This window comes from Ovis canadensis, chromosome 20 (assembly GCF_042477335.2).
Source record: "Ovis canadensis isolate MfBH-ARS-UI-01 breed Bighorn chromosome 20, ARS-UI_OviCan_v2, whole genome shotgun sequence".
NCBI lineage: Eukaryota > Metazoa > Chordata > Mammalia > Artiodactyla > Bovidae > Ovis > Ovis canadensis.
The window spans coordinates 59,474,467-59,492,434 of record NC_091264.1 but is presented as its reverse complement, the minus strand read 5'-3'; the positions used below and the strand labels follow the sequence as shown (position 1 = coordinate 59,492,434).

The 17,968-nt window shown below is 44.5% G+C and overlaps 1 long non-coding RNA gene across 1 annotated transcript in view; it reads left to right on the top strand.

Moving 5' to 3' along the window:
* The window catches only part of LOC138425318 (uncharacterized), a 62,221-nt gene extending 50,843 nt beyond the window's left edge, over nt 1-11,378 (top strand). The window contains exons 4-5 of the long non-coding RNA XR_011251168.1: nt 7,604-8,162; nt 11,169-11,378. This is a non-coding gene — a long non-coding RNA (uncharacterized lncRNA). The remainder of the gene's footprint in view (nt 1-7,603; nt 8,163-11,168) is intronic.
* The last annotated feature ends 6,590 nt before the right edge of the window (nt 11,379-17,968 follow it).

Here is a 17,968-nt window from a genome sequence, read left to right as displayed (position 1 = left end):
CCAGCTTGAGTGAGTTCAGGGAGGGAGAGAGAGAGAGACTCAGTTCTGACGAGACTGAGCTTCTTGTATCCAGCTGCCACCAAAGCTCTTTTCTGTGGCAAGAGCTAATACCTTCCATCCTTTTATTTTCCTCAGCCATGAGTGGTTAGGTTTCCTTTACCGGCAATCTAAAGAATTCTGGCTAATACACAGACCTGAGCAAGACACGATAGGGCCACAGCAAATACTACACAAAACTACACAGAAGCCAGACCAAAGATTCTGCCTGTCAGCATGCAGCATATCACACCTGCTGCTAAGTCGCTTCAGTCATGTCCGACTCTGTGCGACCCCATAGATGGCAGCCCACCAGGCTCCCCCATCCCTGGGATTCTCCAGGCAAGAACACTGGAGTGGGTTGCCATTTCCTTCTCCAATGCATGAAAGTGAAAAGTAAAAGTGAAGTCACTCAGTCGTGTCAGACTCTTCGCCACCCCATGGACTGCAGCCCTCCAGGCTCCTCCGTCCATGGGATTTTCCAGGCAAGAGTACTGGAGTGGGGTGCCATTGCTTTCTCCAATATCACACCTGAGGGCTTGTAAAGCAGAGCAGATGTAAACAAAGGCGTGGTTTCAAGAGTATTTTAGAGTATCTTAACACACAAAATGAGGGTAGTATTTCTTTACATCCGTCTGGAATTAGGGAATAAAGAGAAAGTTAACAAAAACAAAAACACGGTAATCTGGATCCTTGCAGTAAGATGGCACCATCGCCACCAACACCATCACCATCATCCCATCCCAAAGGCAAGGAGGGACAGCCCCGCTGGCCAGACCTGGATGAGTAGCCTAGATCAGAGCCTAGACAAAACAGGGACTGTCCCTGTTTTAAAATTGAAAGTCCTACATTCTCAGGACTTCCTTAGCCCTTAGACGGTCAGCCACACCAAGGGGAGTACTAGGTTTTTATAGTCATAGCAGCTCCTGTGGGGGTGGGAGGGTGCCAAGCGATCTCTTCTGCTTCAGGCATCAGAGTTCCTCTTCTGTAAGTTTTAAAAGTTGGAGACACATGGGGGTAGGGAAACCTGCTCTCCGAGAGACCTCCCTCAAGAGTTCCATGATTTTATTAATTTTTGTTACAGGGCTGGGCTGACAGGGAATCTTCATTTGCCATCAGCTACCTTCCGTAGCGTCTTTGCAGACTGTAAGCTCAGTTGAGGGTCTAGTCCGCTCTCCTTAATCCTTGTGATCATTATAACTCTCTCATCTCCCCCAGGACAGCACCCTTGGATCAATGTTTTATTGGCCTCAACAACAGAGACTTTTCTACCAACTTTCTAAAGCATATCGTGTCCTGCACCCCTTCGCGTGTCAGAGAGGTCTCGGCTGGCTAGCTCAGGAATACTGATGGTATCTGGGGACCTCAGCTGAGGACACGGGCGGGAACCACAGGATTTCCTGCTCTCAGCTTTAGGGGCTTTGTGCTGAATACAATAAGGTATGTTGCCTCTCCCAGGGCCTCCAGTCACGCTCACTGGACTCTCAAAGACTCCATTCTATAATGCTGGTTGATTTATTTTTCACCCATTAACTCCTTCTCCTCATATTTAAGTTTTAAAATTGACTTGCTGAGACGTTGTTCGGTCACTCTGTCGTGTCCGACTCTTTGCGACCCCATGGACTGTAGCCCACCAGGCTCCTCTGCCCATAGGATTTCCCAGGCAAGAATGCTGGAGTGGGTTGCTATTTCCTTCTCCAAGGGGATCTTCCCGACCCAGGGAACGGAACCCACGTCTCCTGCACCGGCAAGCAGATTCTATAGCTTTTCATTTCTGTGGGTAAACTTGTCATTACCAACTCTGGAAGCCTCAGAATGAATGATTCCAGTCCCTGCTCGGGCCGTGCGGGGCCCCTAATCATCCTGCATCCGCTGGCCTGTTGGTTCTCCGTTGGTGCCGGCATACCGGTGAGCCCCTTGACACTGTCTTCCCACACATCTTCACTGGTGCAAGAACTGTTTCGTGGACTACAGAGATCTATGCGTGGCTGCAACCCGACCTAGACCCAGACACGCCCCCAAACAAAGTCAGAGAGAAGAAAAACACTCTCCATTTGGAGAATCAAGTTACTTCAGGAGGAAAATGGGTACTTCTCTTATAGATGTGTGTGTGTGTGTGTGTGTGTGTGTGTGTGTGTATAAAATCTAAATGTGACCCTGGTACATGGCAGGAAGAAGTTACTCTGAACAGCAGCAGAGGACCTGTTAAAGGAATACTTAAAGGAGACTGCGTAGGAAAAAAACAAAGTCCGAATGAATGGTGCTAGGCTGGCTTCCTTCCCTTTTCGTCTTTCTCTTTTTCTGTCTCCCTCTCTTGCATGTTCTGCCTCGTGCTTCTCTTGTGCAAGTCAAGCCTTTCACCGGCACGCTTGGGCCCAGCTACAAGCAACCAGAGCCGCAATCAAGACTTTGACCTCTGTATTCTATGAGTTTCACTTATTTTTTCCAGCTTCCATTATTCATTCCTCAAATTATAACATTAAACAATCCCAGTCACATTGTTCTTTTACTTTAGTTCCCTTCTCATCTTGCTTTTCTCACTGGAGGATAGGATTTGTGTAGGTGTAAAGATCTGGCCCTGGGTTGACTATAGTCATCCAGGAAATACCCACCTACACATGTGGGCTAAGTCATAAGCTACCATGCCCAGAGGTGAATCTCTTATTAGGTGGCAATATATTAGGAATTGAATGTTAAAGAATGAAAAAGAAATGCAAAAAGGCAAAATGGTTGTCTGAGGAGGCCTTACAAATAGCTGAAAAAAGAAGAGAAGCGAAAGGCAAAGGAGAAAAAGAAAGGTATACCCATTTGAATGCAGAGTTCCAAAGAACAGCAAGGAGAGATAAGAAAGCCTTCCTCAGTGATCAATGCAAAGAAATAGAGGAAAACAATAGAATGGGAAAGACTAGAGATCTCGTCAAGAAATACAAAGGGAACATTTCATGCAAAAATGGGCACAATAAATGACAGAAATGGTATGGACCTAACATAAGCAGAAATATCAAGAAGAGGTGGCAAGAATACACAGAAGAACTATACAAAAAAGATCTTCAGGACCCAGATAACCACAATGGTGTGATCACTCTCCTAGAGCCAGACATCCTGGAATGCAAAGTCAGCTGGGTCTTAGGAAGCATCACTACGAACAAAGCTAGTAGAGGTGATGGAATTCCAGTTGAGCTATTTCAAATCCTAAAAGATGATGCTGTGAAAGTGCTGCACTCAATATGCCAGCAAATTTGGAAAACTCAGCAGTGGCCACAGGACCGGAAAAGGTAAATTTTCATTCCAATTCCAAAGAAAGGCAATGCCAAAGAATATTCAAACTATCGCACAATTAGACACACCTCACACACTAGCAAAGTGATGCTCAAAATTCTCCAAGTCAGATTTCAATAGTACGTGAAATGTGAACTTCCTGATGTTCAAGCTGGATTTAGAAAAGGCACAAGAACCAGAAATCAAATTGCAAACATCCATTGAAAAAGCAAGAGATCATTGAAACAGCAAGAGAATTCTAGAAAAACATCTGCTTTATTGATTACACCAAAGACTTTGATGGTGTGGATCACAACAAACTGTGGGAAATTCTTTAAGAGATGGGAATAACAGACCATCTGACCTGCCTCTTTAGAAATCTGTATGCAGGTCAAGAAGCAACAGTTAGAAACAGGTCAAGAAGCAAGCACAGACTGGTTCCAAATTGGGAAAGGAGTACGTCAAGGCTGTATATTGTCACCCTGCTTGTTTAATTTACATGCAGAGTACATCATATGAAATGCTGGGCTGGGTGCAGCACAAGCTGGAATCAAGATTGCCGGGAGAAATATCAATAACCTCAGATATGCAGATGACACCACCCTTATGGCAGAAAGTGAAGAAGAACTAAAGAGCCTCTTGATGAAAGTGAAAGAGGAGAGTGAAAAAGATGGTTTAAAACTCAACAGTCAAAAAACGTGAGTTTGTGCAAGCTCTGGGAGTTGGTGACGGACAGGGAAGCCTGGTGTGCTGCAGTCCGCGGGGTCACAAAGAGTTCGACATGACTGAGCGACTGAACTGAACTGATATTAGGAATTGAATGTTAAAGGAATAGACCTTTATTGACCATTTGCCATGTGGAAATTTTACATGCAGCTCTATGGGGAACAAAATGGCTAGGAAGTTTACAAAAATTTCATTTACTGGAAGAGGCACATGTGTAACAATGAACTATACTAAATGTCAAAATAAATTATTGCTCCTAGACTCTTCATTTCATCATACTGTATAGCCAGACTGCAATCCCCAGGGATAATGCATACTTTTAATTAAATTTCTTTCCTTGTAAAGTTTCTCTTTTAGAACTGAACTATTGAGGCAATATTCAAAGTATTCTGTTAGCCCTGTCCCATTTCTAAATCTTTTTTTTTTTTAATTAAAAGATCCCTCTCAATGGGATTCCCTCTCAATTGCAGTCAAGGGCTACAATTTAATACAAGGATTTCTTTGGCTCAGCTTAATATGACTGGGCCACAGTTATCTACAGCACCTTCACATATGGCTGACGAATGCATCTACCACCCATTCCATTGACATAGCCAAAGACATGAAATCCTGGTGAAAGTTGAGCTGGAGTTGGAGTTGTTTAGTTGCTAAGTCATGTCTGACTCTTTTTCGACCCCATGGACTCTGGCCCACCATACTCCTCTGTCCATGGCAAGAATACTGGATTGGGTTGCCATTTCCTTTTCCAGGGGATCATCCCAATCCAGGGATCGACCCCGTGTCTCCTGCATTGAAAGTGCAGAGTTTTAACCACTGGACCACCAGGCTAGTCCCATCAGCATTCTAAACCTAGTATTTTTTTTCCATTTAATAATTATGGCTAAAAACTTTTTCAGGGCTTCCTAAGTATAAAGCACTGTTAGCAGTACTACTTACTATATACTTATCTACTGCTTCAGTTCAGTTCATTCACTCAGTCGTGTCCGACTCTCTGCAATCCCATGAACTGCAGCACGCCAGGCCTCCCTGTCCATCACCAACTCCCGGAGTTCACCCAAACTAATGTCCATCGAGTCAGCTATGCCATCCAGCCATCTCATCCTCTGTCGTCCCCTTTTCCTCCTGCCCCCAGTCCCTCCCAGCATCAGAGTCTTTTCCAATGAGTCAACTCTTCGCATGAAGTGGCCAAAGTACTGGAGTTTCAGCTTCAGTATCATTCCTTCCAATGAACACCCAGGGCTGATCTCCTTCAGAATGGACTGGTTGCATCTCCTTGCAGTCCAAGGGACTCTCAAGAGTCTTCTCCAACACCACAGTTCAAAAGCATCAATTCTTTGGTACTCAGCTTTCTTCACAGTCCACCTCTCACATCCATACATGACCACTGGAAAAACCATAGCCTTGACCAGACAGACCTTTGTTGGCAAAGTAATGTCTCTGCTTTCGAATATGCTATCTAGGTTGGTCATAACTTTCCTTCCAAGGACTAAGCGTCTTTTAATTTCATGGCTGTAGTCACCATCTGCAGTGATTTTGGAGCCCCCAAAAATAAAGTCTGACACTGTTTCCACTGTTTCCCCATCTATTGCCCATGAAGTGATGGGACCGGATGCCATGATCTTAGTTTTCTGAATGTTGAGCTTTAAGCCAACTTTTTCACTCTCCTCTTTCACTTTCATCAAGAGGCTTTTTACTTCCTCTTCACTTTCTGCCATAAGGGTGGTGTCATCTGCATATCTGACATTATTGATATTTTTCCTGGCAATCTTGATTCCAGCTTGTGCTTCTTCCAGCCCAGCATTTCTCATGATGTACTCTGCACATAAGTTAAATAAGCAGGGTGACAATATACAGCCTTGACGTACTCCTTTTCCTATTTGGAACCAGTCTGTTTTTCCATGTCCAGTTCTAACTGTTGCTTTCTGACCTGCATATAGGTTTCTCAAGAGGCAGGTCAGGTGGTCTGGTATTCCCACCTCTTGAAGAATTTCCCACAGTTTATTGTGATCCACACAGTCAAAGGCTTTGGCATAGTCAATAAAGCAGAAATAGACGTTTTTCTGGAACTCTCTTGCATTTTCAATGATCCAGCAGATGTTGGCAATTTGATCTCTGGTTCCTCTGTCTTTTCTAAAACCAGCTGGAACATCTGGAAGTTCACGGTTCACGTATTGCTGAAGCCTACCTTACTATAATTCTGGAGCCTCCACAGGGGTTAGAAGCAAAGGCTCTGGAACCAGCCTGCCTGGGGCCAAATCCCAGTTGTGTTACATGCCCACTATGTGACCAGTAAGTAAATATATAGTAAGCAGTAGGTATATGTTGTGCTAACTCAGTGGTGTCCAAGTCTTTGCAACCTTATGGATGGTAGCCCACCAGACTCCTCTGTCCATGGGATTCTCCAGGCAAGAACACTGGAATGGATATTATATTACTTCATCTAATCTCACAATAATCCAATGAGGTGATGTACAAAAAAGAGTTAACATAGCAGGCCTGAGGTTGCTATCCTTAAAAAGACTTGCTTGCAAGGCTGACCATTAGCAGCATCTTGGAACTTGGATTTCAAGAGGGTTCCTATCATTCCGAGGAGAATTATGCACTGCACGTAACTGTACAAACGTGGGGTTTATGCTGCTCCCTCCTGGGAATCTTGACTTTTGATATGTCACACAGAGGGTGCCCAAGCAACCAGTGCTCTAGCCCTGAGTCTCCAAGGAGCTTCCTGGTAGACAGCACTTCACACCTCCCATAACTCGTTGCAGAAGAGTTAAGTATGTCCTACGTGACTCCACTGAGAGATGAACCTTGGTAGTTTTCACCTGGTTTCCTCTAGGCTTTGCCCTATTTGTTTTCCTTTTGCTGAGGTTGATTTGTATGCATTTGATGTAATAGTTGGGCTTCCCAGGTGGTGCTAGTGGTAAAGAACCTGCCTGCCAATTCAGGAGACTCGGGTTGGATCTCTGGGTCAGGGAGATCCCCTGGAAGAGGGCACAGCAACCCATCCCAGTATTGTTGCCTGGAGAATCCCGTGGATAGGTATAACACCTTAGTATGGTTATATGCTGAGTCCTATGAGTCCTCCTAGTGAGACATCAAACCCACAAGTGGGCTTGGGGACCCTGACACAGGTGTGACATTATCACTACTTTAATTTTGAAGGTGAGGAAGCTGATTCATGGAGACGTTAAGTAACTACCCCAAGGTCACATAGCGGGCACGTGATACAACTGGAATTGGGACCCAGGCAGGCTGGTTCCAGAGCCCTTGCTTCTAACCCCTGTGGAAGCTCCAGAATTACAGTAATAATGCCTCCTTCACTGGGAGATTGTGAGTTAAAGGGGGGAGTGTTTGCTCAGAATACACTAAATGCTCAGTAAAACTACTATTGTTTATTATGCATCAGCCACCCATCCTTTCCACGTGCTCATCAGGAAATCTACCATACATTTCCTGCAGCTCAGTGACAAGTAGAATGTCTTCAAGAAGCTGAAATATTTAGGAGGAAGGAAAAGGGAGGGGAATGATACGGAACTCATCCCACTATTTTAACAATATTTATTATAACATTTTATCCTGACAGCTAACTGGAGCCTCGACTCTTTCCTTTTTCTTCACCTCTTCCATGGTCTCGGGCCAGTGGAGACTGGACACTGTGGTATCGGTGATGCAGTCAGTACAGCAGGCTGAGTGTTCAGAAGAACTGGGGCAGAAGCTGGACAGGAAGGGGTGATTTCACCCCCTTTCATTATGGTGACCATAGTTTCTATTACTTGTTCTCTAAACAGAACACATTGTCTAAAAACAGAATACTTAACATTCTGTTTGCTGAAATGATTTCCCAATCACCCTTACTGCTTCCTACTTTTCAAACCTTCTAATGAATGCAGAAACATCCTGTTTCTTTCCACTGAAGAAACTAAATGACCCCAGCATTCCGCACACATTCTTGCACTTCTTTCAAAGGAAAACAACCTTCATGTTTTTCTGGCCCTGCCACACAGAACTTCCCATCCCAGGGATCGAACCCGTGCCCCTTGCACTGGAAGTGTGAAGTCTTAACCATGGGACCACCAGGGAAGTCCAGAGAAAAACAACTTTCTTCTAAATGCCTGTTTTCTATGTGTCAAAACAAACGTGTGGTAAGTTGTTATGATGCTTCAGTTGATGGATCAAGATGCTCTAGTTAGAGATGGAGCTGGGTAAGCAGAGTATATATATATATATATATAGTGGAATTTAGAGGGTAAAGGAAGCTGTCCTTGTTTTAAAACCTCATCTCCATCTACTCCCCCAGACCTCCCTTACTAGAGAAGCAAGTTTCTCATTTCATAGCAAGGAATATGACTTAAAATGGAACTAGCAGGAGAGTAACGGCCTGACATCCCACCAATTAAAACCAATGAGATCAAATCTTTCCCAATGAGCACATTTTGATAAAAGTCAAATTGGAAGGAGCCCATGGATATTAGGCATATGGAAAGAGGACTTGGTCATAACAGGCACCAGAAAAAGGAAATGGAATTTAAGAAGAAAAACTGGTGGTACTCAAGGATCACTTCATAAATACGGTAGATTTTTCTACAGGAAAGCTTGGCTCTTCAAGGCTAGCACTTTATAAGCAACAAGGGAAAGATGGGAATAAAATGAAAAGCCTCCCATTTTTAAATAAATGCATTTTCCACTGAGAAAAATCAGTGTCTTCACACCAAAGGCGTCTACGCTGTAAGGATCCACTGCAAGGAGTTGCTTAGTCATTAGATGAACATCTTTATGCAAATACCTTATTTGAAAGACTGGGGTTTCAGTTTTAGCAGTTTTCAAGTGATCGCTTGCCTGACTTCACATAAGTCACTTCATATCACCTTGGTCTTCTCAGTTTCATTTTCTGTAGAGTGGAGGCTATAATAACGCTCCCCAGGACTGCTGTGAACATTAAATAAGTTGATGTGGGTCAATGTTCTAATGGGACTGTAAGTTAGCGCCTTACTGTTGACTTCCCCGGTGGCTCAGTGGTAAAGAATCCGCCTGCCAGTGCAGGAGGCACAGGCTTAATCCCTGGGTCGGGGAGATGCTTGGAGAAGGAAAAGGCAACCTGCTTCAGTATTCTCGCCTGGAGAATCCCATGGACAGCAAAGCTCGGTGGGCTACAGTCCATGGGGTTGCAAAGAGTCAGACATGATGGCACACATGTTTGTTAGCTATTAACATTCTGATCCAGCTAGCCCCAAGATTAAAGAGGAAAATAAAACACATGAAACAAAACCCTAGTTTTCACCATGTTGGATGTCAAGACAGGAGGGTTACTTCAAGAGGAGAAACTTACAGAGCTAAAGGTAAAGGGTGTTGCAATAAACTCACGGCGTGACTGGTCAGAATGTCAGCCGTTCTCCACTGCAGCCACCTTAATCCTTCCTCCTGGGTTTGTCTGGCTGAAATCACACACACAGTGGTCTAAACAGGCGATGGCGTCAATTAAGATTTAGGTCAGAGCCTCTGAAGTAGCCAGTGATTTAGGTTCTGGGATTAAGGAAGACAAAGTCTTAGCAATGGCTGGATAAGAATAACATTCCTCTCTACTGTGATCATGCAACAGCAAGGAAATGTTTGAAATTCAGGCAGCCTAGTATGATGTGCCTGCGAAAGTTATTAGATGGTTGAACTTTTGAAAAACACAGCAGTGCAAATATGTTTTATCAATCTCTCCTGTTGGTAAGAATATTGGAGAAAGCAGATTGGACTCATCTCTCGGTGCAGTTCACTCTAAAATAGATCCTTTTCCTAAAGGACTCACTCTGCCCTGCTGTATTCCCATCTGTCTGCCTGGAGTCCCCTCTCCCATCCCCATCATTCAAATACCGTGTGTTTTCTTCTCAAATGCTGAGGACCATCCTTAGGCTCAAAGAAAGCTGCAAATTAGCAAATCTCTTAGCTTTTCTTCTAAGGAAATTATTTTTCAGTGGAAATTTTTGCAATGTTCCTGTCTGATTTTTTTTTTTTTTAACTCTTCCCTGAACCAAGCTCCTCAGCTCTGTCCTTGGCAATGCGATTCTAAGGGTGAATAATACTCTTTGGGACCAACTAATTACCATAGTTACTTCAATTTAGCTACGAGCTGTTTTGGCACCTTCCAAACAGCATCCTTTGCAAATTAATCCCGCGTCAGTCGTGTCCAACTCTTTGCGACCCCACAAACCACAGCCCACTAGGCTCCTCTGTGCATGGGATTCTCCAGGCAAGAATACCAGAGTGGGCTGCCATGCCCTCCTCTAGGGGATCTTCTCAACCCAGGGATCAAACCCGAGTCTCCTGCAGAGCAGGCAGATTCTTTACCACTAAGCCACCAGGGAAGCCCCAGTGTTTCAGGGACCCATTGCATTTCTTTTTTGGGAGATGGTGATAAGGTGTTTGCCAAGGTCACTTTGTTCAGTGACCAAGAGGCTGCTTAGAACTTACTGGGGAGAATAAGACAGCTGCTTCTCCTGTCTACCCTAGGCCCAGGTGGCCATTTGCAAATTGAGAATGAGAGAGAAGGAAAGAAGGATAACCAGAAATCCAAACAGATGGGGGAGGGCATTGAACGTAAGAGGCAAACGATGATAATTTAACTTACAGATAAACATAATTTAATCTGTCAACTATTTATTCCTGTGAGTCCTCATTAACACAGAAAATCAAGAGTTGTCTATCCTTTAAAGGTAATACAGGGACTTGCCTGGTGGACCAGTGGTTAGGACTCTGAGCTTTCACTGCTGAGGGTGCAGGTTCAATCCCTGGTCAGGAAGCTAAGATCTTGCAAACTCTAATGTATGACCAAAAGAAAATACAAGGGTTTTTTTTTTTTTTCTGTTTATTAATGATGAGGAAACTATTCTAATACTTGGGTACCTTACAAACCAACACAAATGAAACAAATGATCCCAATAATTTTCTGACTTTTAACTCACTTGAAAAAAAGATCCATGCTGGCGGGGACCATTGTAGGGACTCCATTAATATTTGCTGATACGCAGGTTGGTCAACATGATCACAAAGGAAAGCTAACTTTAAAAAATCCTTCCTAAATTTCCTTTTGATACTTGTACCTCTGTGATCCGGTTTATCACCTAGATAATGAAATGTATACCATTTTGACTTTCTTTACGTAGGTCGAGCTGAATTTAATTGGATTGACTCATTCATCCTAGAAGACTTCTCTCTCTAAATATATATCTCCATACTCTCCTCTTATGGAACGCTCTTTTCTTGTCAAATCCCACTCATTCTTTAGATTCCTTCTTTTAAAAAGCTTATTCTGTCTCCCCCTCTTCCTCTTATCAGCTAATAAATATCAAGCATTAAATGTGTCAAATAACGGCTTTGGGGATTTGGTGTATGTTGATTTACGGAACACTCAAAACCAGGTATTGACTCATAACTTTCACAACCACCCAGTGAGGCAGGACTGTTATTACCTCCTCGCTGCAGATGAGAAACTGAGGAACAGAAAGGTAAAGTAACTTGCTCAGGAGCACACAGTGGCTGGCTGTTGGAGGAGGGCTTCTAACCCAGGTGGCTGGCTCCAGAGAGGCCCTCGAAAGCACTCAACCAGTTACTCCGGCCAGACCAGTAACACTAACCCTGACACTAGCTATTGACCTCAGCGTCTCCACTCTGTGGACGGACAGAGCGCACTGCCTCCCAGCGTTCCGTTTCTCCTGCACATTTCCCTCTAGAGACACAGGTGCTGAGAGAACGCTGCACTTGCTAGAGCCGTGTTGTGATGGTGCAGGCTCGCGACCGTGCTTTTAGGGGAAAATACTTCCCATGGTGATGCTCAGCCACTGATAGTATCACTTCCTCTAAATGTTTCCACTCCTTATGGGTGAAGCTGTGGGTGGGGAATTTCAGAGTCATGGAAATAGCCAAAAGGTTATGAGAGGTTCATGGACATGGTACCATTCGATAACTATGTGCTAAACAGTCCCATATACTCTAAGGAAAAGATGAATCTAAAAATACACTAGTGGGAAGGCTCCGGGGGAGTTTTGTATGAAAAGTGGACTCTTCAGGATCTAGCAGTGGTCAGGACTCACCGTGGCCATTTGCTGATTTTGGCAAAGGGTGCTTTTGAAAACTAAGCATCACACAGGCCCTTGCACTAAGGGTTTCTGCGGTAGGGGAAGTGGACAGTGAGAGTGAAAGCTTCCCTGAACGTGCCCACAATCAGGACAGTTCTCCTTCCAGGAGTCAGTTCTATTTCCTCTTTCCCTCTGTGGGTGTGTGCTCAGTCGTTCAGTCGTGTCCGACTGGCCAGTCATTTTTATTTCTCCTTTCCTTTCGTTTAAGGACCCTTTCCTCCTTTGATGCTTTTTTCCTTCTGGCTTTTAGGTGCCTAGTTCGTTCACCTGTTACCCCCAGTTAAAACCAGTTTCTAACATAAGGCAAAGATGCTTCACACCTCTGCTGGTAGGGTTTTGTACATGAGAGAGGGAGAACTTTGGGAGGCATCATGCCTTCCTGCAATCATTCTTGAAACTTCTTCTTTGGCAATGACCTAGGACTGTCAACTGACAGAGATGATAAGTAGATTGTCCCTTGTTTACACAACAGAGTGCTCTACAGCCAAGAAAATGAGTCATCAGCATCTATTCGCATCCATATGGATAACCCTCCAAAACGACACAGAGTCAGTCTGGAGTCACAGAGTCAGTCATGGAGGAATGTATATGGTATGATTACATGTGTTTAAGTTCCCCAACAGGCCAAAATAAACTGCATATACACATAAACTGCGTACAAATTAAGTATATATAAATTGCCTATACATGTATATATATATATATAGGCACATGAGGCCAGTCTAAAAAGAAAAATAGTGGAGTGTAATTAATACAAAATTTAAGACAGCATTTCCCTTCAAGTGTTGGAAGGTGGGCAGTGGGTACACATGTATTTTTTTTCTTCTACTGTTATTTAGAATGTGTGTGCACATCACATATAGTTCTTTGTAGCACAAAATGTCTCATGTATTTTAAATTTTTTTCTCAAGTGAAATGGATCTGGATTAGTGGCCCTCATTTACCATCTTCCTTGGAAAGTGGAGGAAGGGACTTGGGGAAGAAGAGCCGCCAATAGAAATTAAGTAGAAAGGCTGCCTGGGTGGCTCAGTGGTAAAGAAGCTGCCTGCCCACGCAGGAGACATGGGTCCGATCCCTGGTCAGGGAAGATCCCACGTGCCTCGGAGTAGCTAAGCTCACGCGTCACAACTACTGGGCCTGTGCTCTAGGGCCCGGGAGCCACAACTACTGAACCTATGTGCCCTAAGAGCCCGTCCTCCACAACAAGAGAAGCCACCGCGATGAGAAACCCACGCACGGCAACTAGAGAGGAGCCCCCGCTCTCCACGACTAGAGGAAAGCCTGCACAGCTATGAAGACTCAGCACAGCCAAAAGAAAAAAAAAAACTAAAAAAAAAGAAATACGGGTGGGTTATAGACCTCCTTCCACCACAACTTCTAATCTAAAGCGAACGTGCAAAGGAAAGTGGGTGCATCGGCACCCCTGCTGAGTTACTCCTGAGTGGCCAGCCTCAGTCCTCAGGGCAGGACTCCCCGACCAGGAGCCTGGGGCTGCGTCCATCCCAGGCAGCCTTTCCCCTCACGGCCTGGACATGTGGGAGCCACGGCGGGCACAGTGAAGTTGCTTATTTTAATGACCAAAAAAGCCTGGGGCACACATGAGGCTGGCTCAGCCAGCCCCTGCCCAGGACGTCCACCCCTCCTGGCCCTGCAGCTGGGTGGACGGGACACAGCCATGCCATTGGGGAGCACCTGCTATCGCGGAGCTCTGTCCAAGTCTTCCCTCCATCAGGCCCCACCTGTTGGGGTTTCCTCATCAAGTGTGCTGCCAGTACCACGAGGGACACGGTCCTTTACTTTAAACGGACCCACTTTTAGGGTGGTGGAGGATGGCCAGTTGGATGAAGGTGGTCAAAAAGTACAAACTTCCAGTTATAAGTACTAGAGATGTAATGTGGTGTAGTTGCTGAGTTGTGTCTGACTCTGTGTGACCCCATGGACTGTAGCCCACCGGGCTCCTCTGTCCATGGGATTCTCCAGGCAAGAGTACTGGAGTGGGGTGCCAGTTCCTTCTCCAGGGGATCTTCCTGACCCAGGCATTGAACCCTCATCTCCTGCATTGGCAGGCGGATTCTTTACTGCTGAACCACCAGATAACATACAACATGACAAATATAATTAATGTTGTTCTATGTTATATATGGACGTTTTTAAGGGCATAAATCCTAAGAATTCTTGTCACAAGGAAAAGATTTTTTTTTCAATTTCTTTAATGTTGTATCTATATGAGATGATGGATGTTCTACTATGACAATCACTTCATGATGTATGTAAGCCAAATCATTATGTTGTACACCTTAAATTATTTGTTGCTGTACGTCAACTATATCTCAAAGAAAACCTGGAAGAATACAAAAACAAAAAAAGGAAAATAAATAAAGACACCTTCTTTTAAACTTAAAGATATGTAAATCAAAAAATAAAAACCTTTCATGCCACTCCTGCAAATAAAAAGCCAGTGTCACTGTGGTTACTAGAAGACAAAATTGTGCTATTAAATTTTAGCTAGCTACCACTGCCTGCTGATGGCTCCTAGCCTGAGGTCTACTTCTTCTTTGTGGAAAAGGTAAATGGCCACAGTTAGACGGGTCTTCAGATCAGGCCTACATCAAAGGATGAAAAGAGTGAAATGGAAAAGATCTTTCTCCATGATAAAGCGATGAAGTCGAGTGACTCAGTGTGATTAAATGCCACACCTGGTGTCAGCTACCACACCCACTTATTGTGTCCCACACTTTGGAAATTTTGATCAAATGAGTTATGGGGAGGCCAGGAGGCAGAGGGGGAGTGGAGGTGATTCGAGGTGGGAGGTGTCTTCACGTGGTGCAGTTTTGTACAGGACATGCTGAATTTAATGGACCCTCCCTGGCTCTGGGGCCTGGGTCATTTTTCCAAGTGAAATCTCACAAGGGGATGAGAATGGGTAGGAAGAGTGCTAGGGGGAGGGAAGAGTGAAAAGAGAAGAGAGGAAAGCCAGAAAGGGCACATGACCAAGTCAGCTGCCACTGTGGGCAATGGGGGCATAAGTCCAGGAGGAAACTCTGAGAAAAAGTAAGATGGTCTTCCTCAGTGATCAATGCAAAGAAATAGATGAAAACAATAGAATGGGAAAGATAGGGATCTCTTCAAGAAAATTAGAGGTACCAAGGGAACTAAAGAGCCTCTTGATGAAAGTGAAAGAGGAGAGTGAAAAAGTTGGCTTAAAGCTCAGCATTCAGAAAACTAAGATCATGGCATCTGGTCCCATCACTTCATGGCAAATAGATGGGGAAACAGTGGAAACTGTGGCTGACTTTATTTTTGGGGGCTCCAAAATCACTTCAGATGGAGATTGCAGCCATGAAATTAAGACTCTCACTCCTTGGAAGGAAAGTTATGACCAACCTAGATAGCATATTCAAAAGTAGAGACATTACTTTGCCAACAAAAGTCCATCTAGTCAAGGCTATGGTTTTTCCAGTAGTCACGTATGGATGTGAGAGTTGGACTGTGAAGAAAGCTGAGCGCCAAAGAATTGACCCTTTTGAACTGTGGTGTTGGAGAAGACTCTTGAGAGTCCCTTGGACTGCAAGGAGATCCAACCAGTCCATCCTAAAGGAGATCAGTCCTGGGATTTCTTTGGAAGGAATGATGCTAAAGCTGAAACTCCAGTACTTTGGCCACCTCATGCGAAGAGTCGACTCATTGGAAAAGACTCTGATGCTAGGAGGGACCGGGGGCAGGAGGAGAAGGGGACGACAGAGGATGAGATGGTTGGATGTCATCACCGACTCGATGGACGTGAGTTTGAGTGAACTCCGGGAGTTGGTGATGGACAGGGAGGCCTGGCGTGCTGCGATTCATGCAGTCGCAAAGAGTCGGACACGACTGAGCAACTGAACTGAACTGAACTGATCTATAGCCCATGAGAGAGTTAATTCCTGGGGCTTTTCATTTGCCTTTGGGCAATGGAAGTGGCTCTACTTGGCCTGGAGAGAGCCGTCAGGTCATGAGATAAAGATTCAGGATGTTAGAAGTCAGCTCAAAGTTGTACTGAGGCCTGAAGAATGTAGGCAGGACTCTTCTTCTACTACACCCTTTCTCTGCTAGATAGTTAAAACAACAACAAAAATCACATGTAATCCTTACCACAGCCCTTCACAATAGTGACTAATTTCCCCTTATTTACATATAGAGGAAGAGGCACCAGAAGTTACATAATTTGACCAAAGTCTAACAGTCTGTCCTCCTGCACCTCCGCTTATACTTTTCTAGTCTTTTTCCTATCCCCCCCACTTATAAAATATTGAACTAAAACTCCGCACAACATAAATTAGCCAGTTTAAAGAGAACAATTCAGTGACGTTCAATATAGCTACAATGTGGGGCAAGCACCACCTCTATCTAGTTCCAAACAACTGGATCACCCTAAAAGGAGACCCTGTACCCATGAAGCAGTGGTTCCCCATATTTCCCTGCTCCCAGCCCCCAGTCTCCATTCTGTTTCTATTGATTTCCCCAATTCTCAGTATTTCATTTAAATGGAATCATACATTATGGGACATTTTAGTTTTCATACATTTTAGTTTTCTTTTACTTCAGTTCAGTTGCTTAGTTGTGTTCGACTCTTTGCAACCCCGTGGATTGTAGCATGCCAGGCTTCCCTGTCCATCACCAACTCCTGGAGTTTGCTCAAACTTGTGTTCAGTGACTTGGTGATGCCATCCAACCATCTCATCCTCTGTCTTCCCCTGCTCCTCCAGCCTTCAATCTTTCCCAGCATCAGGGTGTTTTCCAATGAGTCAGTTCTTCACACCAGGTGGCCAAAGGATTGGAGCTTCAGCTTCAGCATCAGTCCTTCCAATGAATATTCAGGACTGGTTTCCTTTAGGATGGACTGGTTGGATCTCCCTGCTGTGTTCTTTTACTTAGAACAATGTTTTTGAGGTTCATATATGTTGTAGCATGTATCAGACCCTTATTCCTTTTTGTGGCTGAATAAAAAGCCTCTTGATGAAAGTGAAAGAGGAGAGTGAAAAAGTTGGCTTAAAGCTCAATATTCAGAAAATGAAGATCACGGCATCCAGTCCCATCACTTCATGGGAAATAGATGGGGAAACAGTAGAAACAGTGTCAGACTTTATTTTTCTGGGCTCCAAAAACATTGCAGATGGTGACTGCAGCCATGAAATTAAAAGACGCTTACTCCCTGAAAGAAAAGTTATGACCAACGTAGATAGTATATTCAAAAGCAGAGACATTACTTTGCCGACTAAGGTCCATCTAGTCAAGGCTATGGTTTTTCCAGTGGTCATGTATGGATTTGAGAGTTGGACTGTGAAGAAGGCTGAGCGCCGAAGAATTGATGCTTTTGAACCGTGGTGTTGGAGAAGACTCTTGAGAGTCCCTTGGACTGCAAGGAGATCCAACCAGTCCATTCCAAAGGAGATCAGCCCTGGGATTTCTTTGGAAGGAATGATGCTGAAGCTGAAACTCCAGTACTTTGGCCACCTCATGCGAAGAGTTGACTCATTGGAAAAGACTTTGAGGTTGGGAGGGACTGGGGGCAGAAGGAGAAGGGGACGACAGAGGATGAGATGGCTGGATGGCATCACTGACTCGATGGACGTGAATCTGAATGAACTCTGGGAGTTGGTGATGGACAGGGAGGCCTGGCGTGCTGCGATTCACGGGGTCGCAAAGAGTCAGACACGACTGAGTGACTGAACTGAACTGAATATTCTATCAAGACTTCCCTGATGGCTCAGCGGTAAATAATCCACCTGCAATGCAGGAGACACAGGAGTCACAGGTTCAATTCCTGGATCAGGAAGATCCCCTGGGGAAGG